This window comes from Nicotiana attenuata, chromosome 3 (assembly GCF_001879085.1).
Source record: "Nicotiana attenuata strain UT chromosome 3, NIATTr2, whole genome shotgun sequence".
NCBI lineage: Eukaryota > Viridiplantae > Streptophyta > Magnoliopsida > Solanales > Solanaceae > Nicotiana > Nicotiana attenuata.
In genome coordinates, this window is record NC_031991.1 from 61,939,939 (window position 1) to 61,956,196 (window position 16,258).

Sequence of the window (16,258 nt, forward strand, 5' to 3'; positions counted from 1 at the left end):
TCTTTCAGCTTTTGTTCCCTTCTACACCTTTGGCTTGAATGTGGGCTATAGGGTACTTGGAAGTTTTGTGGAGGCTGGTGGGGATTCTGTGGTGCTCGTGCTCGCCTTTTGGAGTGACCCGGTGGTTGGACAGATGGCCGGACATTGTTCGGAGGATAACACTGGGGTGGATTATGTGGAGTTCGGGGATATTCATGGGGTTGGTATTGAGGCTGAAAGCGTCTAGCAAGAATGCCCACCGGATCCTGTCGTTAGCGGGGCTCAGCAGCATCTTTTCTATCAACGCGAGGATTGTCCCGAGCAACTTGTTCGTTCCATCTGAACCAAAATTCCCTAAAACTTTCCTTGGGTTTCTTTTCCATCTGAGATAGGGAGGAGCGGTCTGGGACAATGTCTATATTGTTCTGAAAGTGTCGCACAAAATCTTGAGCCATGTCATCCCATGTACGCCACTTACCGACATCTTGACGAGTATGCCATTCTAAAGCTGCCCCAGTCAGGCTCTCACTGAAATACGCCATCAGCAGCTCATATTTCCCGCCAACATTTCTCATTTCACTACAATAACCCCTCAGGTGGACTACTGGATCTCCCCGCCCATTATACAAATTAAACTTTGGCATCTTAAACCCTTTCAGCTTTCTGGATATCTCATCTTGCTCCACTGTCTTAGCAAGCTTTGTAGTCTCACCGGGAGGCTCAAAATGAGGAGCGTGAGAGTATGGACCCGAGACCTTGAAATTGGTTCTGGATCATAGTGTTGGGCATCGGGGACTGATGGTGGAGGACACCCACTAATCCAAGCTTGGTATATTTCGGCAATCTGTCTTTTCAACCTCAAGACCTCTTCTTTCAACTCAGATTCTGATTCAACAATTCCCTTAAACGGATCAACCACCCCTGTGTCCAAGTCTTTGCTAGCCATGGCTACCTTGCTCTTTGACCTTGTGTTGTATGGATGAGTTACTTAAAAACCACAAACCAACCACCCGTCTGCTCAATGAAGATAACAAAAGGAACAAAATGGGGTCATCCTGTTAGCACTAGGGCATTTAACAGCTGCAAATATCACCTTGCGTGTAATGCACCTAGCAACAATTAACGGTTCTAGAATGGCTTCGAGGGTCACAAGGTCACTTGGCATCATCCCGATTTTGTTCATTTCAATCTTCCCTTTTCTTTCTTTTTTTTTAGCACTTCTTGGCTTGCTCATTTTCCTTCCTTTTTTCTTTCTGATTATCGCTCTTTTCTTTCCTCTCATTTCTCACATGCCATTACTTCACCTCTTTTTTTTTTCTTTTCTCTTTTTTTCTTTTTTTTTTTTAAAAAAATGATTCGATCGAACCCTATGCAGGTTGCCTACGTATCATGACGCTGCATGAATCAGATCTTTGCGTATATCTGGAAGATCGGGAACAAAGGAAACAAACTGACGTTCTCATTTTCTTTTTCTTTTCCTTTCTTTTTTTTTTCTTTTTACCTTAATGACTACTCTGATAAGAAAAGAGAAACAAAAGAAGCAAATTCTTTTTTTTTTTGAATTTTCTAGACTGAATGTTCTATAACCTATTCTAAACTCAAGCTTAATGGATTTCTTTTCCTTTTGACACAAATTCTCTATTAAGGCAAAATCCCTGAAGAGAAAAATATTTTTTTTTGACCCTTTTTTTTTAGGAAGGAAATCATGTTGTTTTCTTTTCTTCTATGTACAATGTCCTAAAGTTCTAATGAAAATAAAAGTATTTTTTTATTTTTCATTAGTTTCCCAAAGAAGAACCTCAAAAGAAAATCTTTTTGGATTTTTGAAATTAATACCTTAAAGAAAAATCTTTAAAGAGGTATTAAAAGAAAATTATCTCTTTTTTTTTTTTTGAATTTTTAGTCTTAATATACTAAAAGAAATATAAAAGTAATTTTTATTTTGATATTAATTGCCTAAAAGAAAAACCACCTCAAAGATTTTTTTTTTTTAAATTCTAGAATTGGTATTCTAAAGAAAACTTCCAAAGGAAATAAAATGCAAAATCTTTTTTTGGATTTTTGATTTATAATATTTTTTTTCAATAAAAAAATAGGAAATACAATAACCAAAGACTCGACATTAATGTACAAAACTAGAAGGTAATAGACAACACAAAAAGAAAAACAGACTCAAAACATAAAAAGAAAAATCTCCTTAAGCAACTCCTAAATGATCCTGACTGGATGGTCTCGGGGTGTATGTCATGCTCAAACTCCGGTAAGCAGATCCACACCTGTATGAGAAAACTTAAACCAACACTATGTGAGACAATAAAATTCCCTACTAGACACATGCAAGAAATGGTTGAGGCTATTTTTGCAGAATGACTTATTTAGCCAAAAGGTGGCTAGAAGTGCAAAATTTGGCTAAGATCACGCAAAGCGAAGAACCTAAGATTTACTAGGAAGACCGGAACCTATGTGGGTTGCCTACGTATCACGCCCCGAAAGACAAGAATCAGGTATGCGTAGTTCGGGCAGATTGGATACGGTCGAGAATTAAAAAACAACTAATTTAGAGAAAATATGCTTTTTTCTTTTTTTTTGAAAACTGATGAAACATGTAAACTCTTTTTGAATTTTCTTTTTCCTCTTTTTTTTATTCTTTTTTGGAAAATGATGGGAAAGTGCAAAATCTTTTTGAATTTTTCATTTTCTTTTTTTTTCTTCTCTTTTTAAAAAATGTGACAGAAAACATAATCGGGCCCAACTTGCTTTATTTTTCACACTTCACCCTCTCTTTTTTTTTCTTTCTATTCATTTGCCTCAACTATCATTGGTCCGCCAAATGACCTTTTTACCCTTGAGTAAATGCAACATGTAGCACATAGGATGCATCAAGATAGTCTGTTATTTTGGGTACACCTGTCCTAGACGGACCCAACCCCTGTGTTGAGTCCCCTAAGTCAAATGAACGTGATGCAACAAACGCTCTACTAGGGATCCGGCATGAGGCTGAGTTATTCTAGGTTTAAAACCTAGGTGTATTGTTCTAGACCTGTGTACCCGAGCGGACAACTCGAGCCGAGGAGGGGGCTACGTACCGGGAACCAAAAGGCCATCCGGCTTAGTAACTTGTCCGAGCCTCTTTCTTATTTCAAGGTATGACACTAACAGAATAGGGAGTCACGACCAGCGAGCACATCCTCGAAGATGAGAAGAGAAGGGTTTCGTAGCAGTTTATATACAGTTCAGATAATATCAAAGCGGTAAAAGCGTCATTTAGCACATTAGGCCCAACATGTAATAAAATCAGATAACAGATAAAGCCAAATATAACAATTCATCTAAGCTCGAATTCTGAACCCTGAACCAGAGGTTCTGGGTTCTTGTCCCCAGCAGAGTCGCTAGAGCTGTCACACCTCCTTTTTCCTACACCCCTAGAAGAGGTATAAGTATAAGGGAGTTTTTTCTAACTTGAAGTGACAATCGAAACGGGATTATTTATTTAAAGAATTCAGAGTCGCCACTTGGGATAATTTATGGTGTCCCAAGTCACCTGTTTTAAATCCCGAATCGAGGAAAGATTGACTCTGTATTACAGTCCGCGAACCAGAAATCCGGGTAAGGAATTCTGTTAACCCGGGAGAAGGTGTTAGGCATTCCCGAGTTCCGTGGTTCTAGCACGGTCGCTCAACTGTTATTATTGGCCTATTATCTGATTTTAAAACATGTTTTAGCCTATGTTCATTTTAACTTTAAACCGCTTTTAATTATTTTAATGAAGATTGCAACGTTATTAAAAATACGTCCTGAACCACGTCGCATAAATGCACCCGCGGTCCTCGATATATTTTATCTAACATTGTTGAGATTTGGATTTGGGTCACATAAATTGGCACCCGAGTTTAGGAAGGTAATTTTAAGATTACGCGCCTAAAGCAACCACGCGTTTTTAGCTTTGTGAGGGCCATGAAAAATTTGCTAAATGGCACGCCTCGAATTCTAAGGATTTAAAAGAAATAATTAAATGAGGGCCACGCATTTGAGATTTTATTTGGCACGGCGCACCTCAATTCCAATTTTAAAAGGAAATTCAAACTAACTTTCGGAGGGCCATAAACTATTATGTCACCTAATATAGCACACCCCCAATCTATTTTTGAAAAGCCCAATTAATTAACTAAGTAAAATTAAAGTACTTCTAAGATTTTTATTAAAGGTCCGAACATGTTTATCAACTAACGGGCCTTGCGTTGAACGGCCAATTACTAAAGAAGGGTTGTTTCAACAATTAACAATTAAACAAGGACTGGGTCTAACAAACAAACCCAAGTGGTGTGAAGTACACAGTCCCTTTGTTGGCCTCTTCAGGCTTGGGCCCAAGATGAGCTCAAGGTTTAATGAATTGACAAACCCCAAATGACATTAGATATGCATATTAGATCAAGAAGTCAAACATTCATTAGCTAAACCGGCATGAAGTCCAACACTTAGAGCCAAACAATTTGCAAAATCAAGTAAAACATCAACCAACCAATGCTACGTGAAGCACAAGATGAATTATCCCTTTTCAATTCAGAACTTAAACTGAGATAACACAAATCAAACTACTGAGCTTCTAATTCTATCCGTTATGCACTCTGGGTCGGGCTTGCTATATGAACAACCCATCAGTAGCGCCCTGAATTACTGGGCTCAATAGACGAGCCCATTGGCTCCAGCTTTGCAGACTAACCAAATTACTTCTGTTAACCAAAATCAAACACTGAATAACATTGAATCGGCTAAACACTTCGATGAAAGGAACACATTGCAATCACGGCATGTATACCTACTACTAATTTCTAGCCTTTTATCCATACTCGATAATTTTCAGCAAACTTAGTCAATTTAGTAGAATGCCCAGGCCATTCACATCAGTACATCTCAATACCATGTTGCACTTATTCAGAGACCCAAACCAGCGTTCAAAAACGAGCAAATAGTTAATAATTTACATAAGTGTAATACTCATGTTCGACCATTGAACCTTGTACTTATATCCAAACAGTCCTCAATCCAAGAGCACAAATCCTTAATTATAGCATACTGAAGGCATATGAAGGCTGAAAATAGCATGCATAACTCTAAGCTACTACAACTGTATTACTGAGAACAGGAAGAAAACAAAACATCAAAAGCTCAAAGCAATTTTTGTATTCAATTAAGTTTCCACTACATAATGCATGAGTACAGCCATTTGCCATCCATAGTTCATGAAATACCTAGAAAATGAGAAGAAACAAGGCAAGGTGAGCAGAGGTCGAGCAACAGTAGAAAAGTAGCAGAAATCAACCCCCAGATCCGATAGAATAGTAAACCAGAAAGCCAAGCAGCTTCAAACCAAACTTCCAAACAGACTCGAATCCGATTTATAACCCCAAACACAGAATTGAAACAAGACTCCAAACACAAATTCAGATCAAGATCAGTTTTGAAAAACCAAATTAAGCCATCTTTAACCCCATGTTAAAGATGGGGTTAAAGATTTTTACAGATAACTTCAGAAAAAGAAAACCCTCAAGAATGAAATCAGAAGCCAATGTGACAGTAAATTTTCTTTAAAAATTTTCAACCGTTTTGATTTTCTCAGATTTTTATCCCTATTTTTTTTCTTCAAAGTCTCCTCCCAAATCTGAATTCAACTCCCATTAGGAATGCCTTTATAGGCAAGCTACTAGGGCAGCCTCAAGGGTTCAATTTTTACTCAATGCCCCCTTTTCAATTAATATTTTTGCTACTTAGTCCCTAAATTTCTGACTTGTTGGCCGAGTAAACCTATTTTCAGCTTCTAAGAAGCTTCCTATGGCTGTTATTGAAAGATTCCCTAAGTAAACTACCCAAATTACCCCTTAGTTACCCTACAATTACCTTGACAGACCAACCTGGGTCAAATTGACCCAAGGCAAACCAGACATGGGCCTTTAACCAAATTAGATTAATCCCTTTCTTTGGGTTTTCAAAACGAGTCTGGATTTCAAAGCCCAAAACCAAACAAATGACAGAATTTTAGCGCAAACCTTTAAAAAAATGACCAAAACACTTTGAAATCAAAGAAGACCTCTAAATTAACTAGTCCCTTTAGACCGGAATTAAAAGACAACCAAACAAACTAAAACAAATTAAAGGAAAGGCCAGTTCACGACTAGCCTGGATAAAAGAACACATGCATAGGCAATCTTGATGAAACAGATGAAGAGACGATGAACAGGTACATCAACAAAATAATAAAAATGAAATCAAAAATGAAAAAGAAATACATGCAAAACCAGAAAAATAAAAGGAAATACCTAAAAGGAGAGCCAACCTTGCAATTCTTCTTTAAATTCAACATTCTGACCAAAAGGGGCCTCGATCATGTGTTCTCAAATGAAAACACATGACCAAGGTCCGTTTTGGTCCTAATCTGCCCGACTTCTGACCTTGACACTTTAAAACCTCAACTTCAAATTAATATTCGACGGGTCCTGGGGGTATTCGAGGGCAGGGAATGATGAATTTGGGATGAGGGAGGCCTGGTGGTCATTTGGTGTTAATTTGGGGTCGTTTTGTGGTGGCGCCGCCACCGGAAAAAATTGGGGTTCTAAGGCGGCTGGCTAGAGTTTGGAGTTTTGATCGGATATTCGAGGAATTCTAGACGGATTTGAGGGAAGGTGTTTGTATATTTGGGATAAGAGGGGGTCAAGGAGAGGTGGTAGTGTAATTTTGGGCGCGATTGGCCGCCGGCCGCCGCCGTGGGCGATTTCCGGCGGACGGTGGCCCAAGGGTAGCGTTACGTTGGGTTCTTTGAAGGTTGTTGTGAGACGGTGAGTGGGGGGGGGGGGGAGGGGCGTTTGGACATATTTATATTAATAGACATCCCAGTTCCGGACCGTTGGATTAGGGAGATCCAACGGTCGCGATTGAATATGCCCATAACGGGGTCGTTTGGTTAGAGGGGGTTCTGGACTGGTTTTTTTAATGGATTTTGGGCCGGGTATGGAAGGGTTGGACGGGTCTGAAGGTCTGGGGTGGCCCAAAAAATGGTCTCTTTTATTAAAAGCTCTTCTTTTCTTCTTTCTCTTTTTTTTCATTTTCAGATTTTTTATTATTTTTTTATTAATTTCCAAATTAAAAATAAAACCTGAATTAATTGTAAAACTAGATTAATAAACTAATTGCTTCTCAAAAATTAATTAAGTCCTAAATTAAGAGAAAATATAGCAATTCGAAAATTAAAAAGTTAAAAATGCAAAATGAGCTATTTTTTTGATATTCTTCCATTTTGTAACACTAATTAACGAATTATCCTAAAAATATAAAAAAATTGGATCTTAAATGCAAATGCAACATATTTTTATATTTTTATGAATTAAATAAAAATTAAACATGCACAGACAAATGCAAACAATAACAGAAAATGCCACAAAAATCCACAAAATTGCAAATAATGAAAAAAGTTATTTTGTTTTGAATTTATGGGAGTAATTCATATAGGGCAAAAATCACGTGCTCACAGCTGCCCCTCTTTGCTCGGAAACACGAAGAATTTTCATGCAAAGATAAAGTGAGCGGATACGAGCGATTTTTGCCCGCTTGAATACTCCGTGGGAAGCATTTTTAAAAGATTTGACCGCACCCTTCTTCCGAGGCTGCCTACATATCCTTGGCTATAAAGGAATCAGGTCAGTGTAGTTTGGAAAGTTTTGGTAGCTGGGACTACCATGAAGCTGTGATTTCACTGTTGTTGTTTCTGCTGCTACTGCTTACTGAACCCCTTATTACACCATGACAAAATAAAAGAAGCTATATTAAGTTATGATCTATGAATTACAAGAATCCTATCTAATCTTCAAACTTGATCTTGTGATTCCTGTTGCCTTTTGACTTGTATTCCCCGAGTGAAGTTCCTTTGTTGCCGACTTGAACTGTAATATGAGATGCTTTTCCTTTTCTCCAGGTGGATGCCTGATTACTAGACTTGAACTATATTCCTTCGAAACTTGGACTGTCTTCCCTTGTTCTTCAGGTGGGCGCCTGACTGCCAAAAACTTGAGTTGTATTCCCTTGTTCTCCAGGTGGGTGCCTGATTACCAAAACTTGAACTGTATTCCCTTGTTTTCCAGGTGGGTGCCTGATTGCCAAAAACTTGAGTTTGGAGTCACACCTCCTTTTTCCTACACCCCCTGGAGAACAAGGGAATACAACTCAAGTTTTTGGCAGTCAGGTGCCCACCTGAAGAACAAGGGAATCCGGTCGCCAGAGCTGTCACACCTCCTTTTTCCTACACCCCCGGAAGGGTAGTATAAGGGAGTTTTTTTCAACTTAAAGTGACAATCGAAACGGGATCATTTTATTAAAAAATCAGAGTCGCCACTTGGGATAATTTATGGTGTCCCAAGTCACCGGTTCAAATCCCGAATCGAGGAAAAGATTGACTCTGTTTTACAGTCCGCGAACATAGAAATTCGGGTAAGGAATTCTGTTAACCCGGGAGAAGGTGTTAGGGGTCTTGTGTTGAAAAGCTGCCTAATTTTTTTTATCTCCCCTCCAGTGTATTAGGCGTTACCTATAATATAGGTCTAGGTTTTAGGTGTATTTTTTGTGTATTTTGCCAATTAGTCCCTAGGTCTTTTTGTGTTAAGTCCTTAGGGTCTTTTTATTTATTTTTTGTTCCAAAGAAGAGTCTAGAAGGGTCCCTAGGATTAGCTTAATGGGTATTGGATATTGAGTTTAAGGAATGGGCTAGAAACTTGGGCCTTTATGACTAGCTATGTTTAAAATTAGCTTAATTAACTACAGGTATTATCAAAAATATTAATTAGCTCTACTTAAGTAAAAATAATTATTAAAATAAGACTGACTTAAAACAAAATTATTTTTCTGGTATTTTTCAAGATTAAAAATGACTATAAAACATTGATGAACCTATTTTTTGAAATTTTCGTTTTCTTGTAATAAAATAAAAGTAAAAGAGTAAAAATGAGTTGAAATAGCTATATTAGGCCTAAATTAAATATTTACGTGCTAAAATATAAAAAATCTTGGGGAGGGTCAAAAATCACATGTCTACACATATATGATCAAGGAAGTTCAAATAATGAAGGTAAAAGAGGTTTGGATAGCTTATACATGTATATGTAAAGGAAAAAAGAAGTTTAGATAATTCAAATACATATAGGAATTCGGAAAGGGAAGTCCTAAGTTGGTTGGCCTACAGGATCATACCCATGCAATGCCCGGTAATAACTCCTCAATGAGAGGGGCTACACGTGACATTAGCGCACAAGTCATCATATCCTTTTACTACCCATTACCCTCCCCTTAGTGGTTACAAGCGAGTTTAATTAACGACCTCTAAGCGTGCTGCTACCCGTCCCTTCCTTATGGTCCTGGAGGAATTTAGGACCTCTAAATCTAGACAGTTCTAGACAACCTAAGGTTTTTAAAAGGTAAAAATCTAGGCGACAAGCAAATAACATGTAGGACAAGCAAATAGGGACAAACAGTTAGAAGGCTCATATTTACCTCTGCATGTATATAGGCAAACAAACAGCACGTCTAAAACACAGACTTTGAAGAAGTTCAGAAATCCTAAGAACATGATATCTAGATGAATGTTACAGATTCAGGATATGCATAAGGAAAATGGCAGAATCCTAACCAGTTTGCCTAATGGTTTTTTATAGCCTGTTAAGCTTAAGCAGTTTAACACAATCAAACGTAGTTTCCAGTTTATATATATATATAGAGACTGATTACCTAAGGCTTGCCTAGGCGTGGGACTGTATGCAATTACACTTACAGGAACTGTTTAAATAGAAATCGTTTAACCTATGAGCATGCTGATCTAGGTGATACAGGTTATCACAAGTATTTTATATCAACTCGTATTTAGAGACATGATGCCTATGTGTGAGGCTGTTTAGACCTTTTCATAGCCAGTTACTTATTACAATCGAAATAGACATGTCAAACGAAATGCAAATAGGGTTCCTAAAAGACATGGTATCTAATGCATACAGAAATGCCAGCTTTAATAAGATAGGGTTGTTAGCCTAGGAGCAGGATCTCTAAGTGACAAGACTCGTGCAAAATTAAAGCATGGAATAGTGATATGTGGCATGTAGTATGCTGAAGCCATAAACGTGAAGGTCTTAAAATCAGGTTATCTAATGCACAAAATCATCATGGTTTAAATGCAAATGAACAAACCGTCCGAGAACATGGATTCTAATACAGATTTGCAGAACATAAAGCCTATAGCATGCTTTCTACCCCGTTTTACCCATAATGCCATGCAACTACCCTCTCATTTCACTAGTCACTCCAATATCTGTTTACACTTAATTATTACAACCCAATGATGGAATAAATTACATAAATAAACATAAATTAAGCTATAAGGAGCCTGAAGTAGGCCCAAACCAAATCCTGGTGTTCCAGGCCTTCAGTAGTCTCAAATGCCAAGAATTTCATAACCAATTATGTCCAGGTGTGTTATAGTTCCCTAAGGACCTCAAGGATCCCGGGCAATGCTCACACCCAGACCTTTCTCAAATAAAGACTGATTTATGTGCAGTGTGGAAGAGCCGACCCTGATATGCCAGAGTTCAGAGAGATCTCAAGGACCTCTAAGCAGTACACATACCAGAGGGGCAGGACTTAATAACCTAAGAGTAAGCGAGAGTGCTTGACATGATTTGAAAAGGTTCTGGTAAACAGTATAGAGAGGAATCTTAGGAGTGAATAGATTTTTTGAAAAACCAGTACTAGTTTGGTGGTAAAATAGCTTGAGAAAAGTATGAAAACACTTTGAAATCAAAACACAAATCACAGAACAACCATATTCAGAAACACTTAGCAAGCAGGTTCCAAACAAGGAGAGAGGGGTTGGGGATACATAGAATACACCTTAGTGTATAGTGGAGCACAGAAGCAAACAAATGTACAGAATTACTAAGTTAGTTACAAGGGTAGGTGATTAAGACATGGAGCAAAGTCGTTGAGACCACATAAACCTCAAACACACAACTAGAGTTACCTTGAGAGCCTAGATGACTTAGCAAAGCAGAGTAGAAAAAGGACTTAAATGAACAAACTAGGCAAAACACCACCAAGCACTCATAATGTAGACATGCTAACCACACACTGAGCAAAACAAGATTCAGACATGCTAGACAAACAGTAGACAGGCAAGTATAGTTGAGACATGCTAACCACATATTGAACAAGGCAATATTAGGCATGCTGGATAAACAGTAAACATGCAAGTAAACTTGAGACATGCTAATCACAAATTGAACAAGGCAATATTAGGCATGCTGGATAAACAGTAAACAGGAGCAGGAATGAACTCATGACTGATGAACTAAGGGAGTAATGAAATACATAGGGTTTAGATTCTGAAATTTAATCAGAGGCATACCAGCTAGGAAGAAGAACACAGAATGTAGAGCAAGGATTGCGCAATGATTAGCCTTGGCTTTCAGCCGGCCAGGCCAATGAGTATCACAAGTAACAGAGAAGAACAGAGAGAGAGCTTTTAGAGTGTAAGTGTAGCAGTGAACTAATGTTCGTCTCCAGAAGTGAGGGTAGGGGAGAACATATATAGTAATCAAGAGTTAAACAGAATAAGGTAAAGAATCAATTATGTAGCAATTAGGGAAATTTACAAAATCAATCACACACGTAAAATCAGTAAAGTCTTCCTTTAATCAAGGGGTAATCAATCAACGGTAAAGAGCAGGACAGATATTTAAGGAAAGAAATCAAGTAAGACTTAGGTACAGAGTAGGCAATTAGGGGTGAATAAACAGGAGTTCAATTAAGGAAACGATTAGTAAGAATCAGCAAGTATCATAGTAGATTCAAATCAGGTAAGAAAACTAATTAAGGTCGTAAATAAACGAAATAACCAAGAATTAGCACATAATTTTAACAGAGCCAATCGGTGAGTCAGAAATTCAAACAGTTTTGATTTAAGGGAGAAAATATAGGTTTTCCACAAATAGGCTAAAATAGAATTTCATAAACATACAAAAATTAGTCGAGAAATCGAATCAGAAACCCTAATAGAGATGAAATAGGGTAAAATCACAAGACATTGAGTTAGACTAAAGGGGGAAATCATGAAAGTCAAAGCACAGAACAAACAATGTAACCAGTAACATGAAAGGACTCAGAATCCAAACGAAATGTCGAAGAAAATTGGGGTTTCAACATAAACTAGTGAGGGTTGAAGCAAACTCTACGAAATCAGTCAAAAACACATGCGAATAGAAGATTAAATACTTAAAGTCAGTAAAACATTTTGAAGAAAAAGGGTTTTCTGGAAACCCTAGTTTAAGAAAATGGAAAGCCACTCGTAAAACCATAAGATTTTCATACAAAACAAGTGAAGTAAGTTCGCTTTATATTATATCTGGACAGATCTGAGAAGATCAAATGATAAAAAATTAGGGTTTTTAGAAAGGCAACAGAGACGAGCTTAGACATAGGAGACCATGGATTCAAGAAGAAAAATGAGAAAGATCTTACTCAAGGTCGAACCAAATAGCCGGAAACCAGCAAGAAAACCCAAGGTGTAAACAGACCGCCTAGGTCCCTTGAGGATCTCCTCAAGGATCCAGGAAATGGAGACACCACAGCAAGCAGGAGGCCATTAGAGGCCTGAGGTGGTGAAGAACCACCATAGGAGGGCAGTAGGTGAGTGACGGCGCCTGAAGATTAGGGTTTAGGTAGAGAGCAGTTGAGAGAGGAAGGAACAGATGACGGCGGGGAAGGGTGGGAAATGATTAGGTTAGAAGGGGGGTATATGGGTTTAATTAAGGTAAGGGGAGATCTGAACCGTTGATCAAAATGATCAACGGCCAAGATAGGCTGGGGTATTGGGTCGGGTAGGCTTAATTGGGTTAGGGTCAGATGGGACTTGTGCCTGGGTAGATTTTGGGCTAATGTGGGATTAAAAAATTGGGTTGTCTAATTGGCTGGGTCCAAATGAAAGGGGCTATTTGTTAAATACATATTTAATTGCTAAAATAATTTTTTTTAAATAGTTAATAAATTAAAAAAATGATTTTCATGCCTGAAAATGTTTTACAATAATTACTTAATATTTTATAAATATAAAAGGCTGTTTTCCGGTAAAATAATGTAATAATGCGTGCGTGGGCTATAATTGCAAAGTAATTACAATTGCAACCTAAAAATACAAAAGTGGCTATTTGTGAAATAACTCAAACTTAGTAAAAATGCGAATGACAAAATTAAGCCACAAAAAATTATTATAAAACTATTAGTGATGCAATCAGTGATTGTTTTATAAATAAAATGCTGAGATAAATTAATTAAAATATTTTAAAAATGCAAAAATTGTATGAAAAATACTAGTTGATGCCAAGGCATAGCTTTGAAAATATTATGGAGAAAAATTGGGTATCAACAAGAATTTCTCTCTTAAATTCCTTCAATGGCCCATCTTCCGCTTTTGTTTCTGTATACAAATAAACCCGAGCCTATTGAACACCTCAGTTTCCCGGTAAGGTAAACGGAGTAGGGACGTGATCGTAAGGAATCAGAATCTGGTGAGGTGCCCCTCGTATCGGGGTTTGAGCAAAACACCTACCCTCGGAGGCATCAGAACCACGTCCTCCGAATATGGTTCAAGCCTCAAGACTTCGGAGAACATTATCAAATAGCCACACACGACTAATGAAAGATCGTGATATCCGTGCGTAACCGAATATCACGGCTCGAATCTCGGCCCATATCGGCAGAATATCAGTGATTAGCGAAACGGAAGATTTTACCTTTCTTAAAATTGTACTTAGGGTAAAATTCTCCGACTATATAAAGGGGGAAACTTATTATTCATACGGGACATTGTAACACGCATACCAAGGAAATTTACTCTTATTCTCTCTGCTTTCAAAGTTCTTATATTTGTTCATCAGTTCTTCACAAGGATAAACTCGGGATCGAAGGGAGACTCTTCATTAAGCCGTTTACCTAGCCTGGGATCACTCTTATTATTGGTTTGACAATTTATTACGTCTTTTATTTTATTTAATTTAACGTCATTAATCACTTGTATTGAATTAATCCACATATCCTTAAAATCGCGTATAAATTCAATTGTTATCCGTTTTTTAGGATAAACAGTTTGGCGCCCACTGTGGGGCTAAGGATAATAGTGGCAATTTGATACAAATTCCCATAACACACTCTACGTTACGTTTGTTCTTTGAGATTTTAATTTCAGGTAAATCTAAGAATGTAAAACTTTCAATATGCTCACTTGAACGTTGATGCTGAGTTTGGCCACCATTGCGAGAACAACAATATGGTATCCAGCAACGAGGTCCCCCTGTTGGCCCCAATGGAGTCCCGGTCGCGGACTCAATTGATGCCAACTCACATGTGACCATCGATGCAAACTTGCCTACCGACCCAGAGAACAACATTCGTGGAGGAGCCAGATCGGTGGCCCGGGGTGAGCACGACGGTGAAGGCGATGAGATCAATTTGCGAATGATTTTGAAATATTAGAAGCTCAACATGTGGCGATAGCCCAGTTATAGAACCAAAGCCGCGCCCCCAGCAGAGTTGAGCCCAAACCATCCCGAGAAAACACCCGAAGAAATGAACGAACCTCGGAAAGGCTAGGTGAAGCTGAAGGCGGGACAACCCTAATATAATAAAGATGCTCGAGGGATTGACAAAGCGGGTAGAATCTGGGGAAAAGAAGATTGAAGCCAATGACAAAAAAGTAGCAACCTATAACTCCAGGGTTGATATCCCAGAAGTGCCTCCGATATTGAAAGTCCTGGATTCCAAGAAATTTGTCCAAAAGCCTTTCCATCCGAGTGCGACCCAAAGCCAATCCCAAAGAAGTTCCGTATGCCCGAAATTCCAAAGTATAATGGAACAACTGATCCAAATGAACACGTGACCTCCTACACGTGTGCTATCAAGGGGAACGACTTAGAAGATGACGAAATTGAGTCCATTCTACTGAAAAAATTCGGAGAAACCTTCTCAAAAGGAGCTATGATATGGTATCACAACTTACCACCTAATTTTATTGATTCATTTGCTATGCTTGAAGATGCCTTTGTACAAGCGCATGCGGGGGCCATCAAGGCGAGACCAGGAAGTTGGACCTTTTCAAAGTAAAACAAAGAGATAATGAGATGCTCAGGGAATTCGTGTCGAGATTTCAAATGGAACGAATGGATCTGCCTCCGGTCGCGGACGATTGGGCCATTCAGGCATTCACCCAAGGACTCAACCCCCAAAGCTCATTGGCTTTGCAACAGTTGAAATAGAATTTGATAGAGTACCCGGCGGTAACTTGGGCCGATGTCCATAGCAGGTACCAATCAAAAATCAGAGTCGATGAAGATCAGCTCGAGGCCCCCTCCGAGTCCGTGTATCCCGTCAGAGATAGTGACAGATCTAAGAGAGTCGTCGATCATGAACCAAGATCGAACAGAGTTCGATATCAACCATATAGCGGGGATCGAAGGGGTAATGTATCCGTAAACAACCTTGCGAGGAGTGAAAATTTGCGATCGAGGCCACAATAGTCGGGGACTCATGACTAAACACGGTTTCGACAGGCCACTCGGAGCCAAGGAGGCACCGAGATTATCGGAATACAATTTCAGTGTCGATGCCGTCGGCATCGTATTTGCCATCGAACGCATTAAAGATACCAAGTGGCCTCGTCCATTGCAATCTGATCCTGCCCAAAGGGACCCTAGCCTGATGTGTAAGTATCATGGCACTCACGGCCACAGGATCGAAGACTGCAGACAAATAAGGGAAGAAGTGGCTCGGATATTCATTAACGAATACCTCCGAGAATTTCTGAGTGATCGAGCAAAAAATCACTTCAGGAATAGGGACTCCATCAAGCAGACTGAGACAGAGGAACCTCAGCACGTCATCAACATGATCATTAATGGAGTCGACTTCCCCTAGGAGTCAATGCTAAAACGCACTTAGGTGTCCATTACACGGGGAAAGAGAACTCGAGATTATATGCCAGAGGGGACTATGTATTTTAACGACGAGGACGCTAAAGACATCGTGCAATCACATAGTGATGCACCGATAATGTCTGCACTCATAAATAAATCTCAAGTTAAGCGTGTGTTAATTGATCCAGGTAACTCGGCCAATATCATCAGATCGAGAGTCGTGGAACAACTGGGTCTACAAAACCAAATAGTGCCTGCAGTCCGAGTTTTAAATGGTTTCAACATGGCAT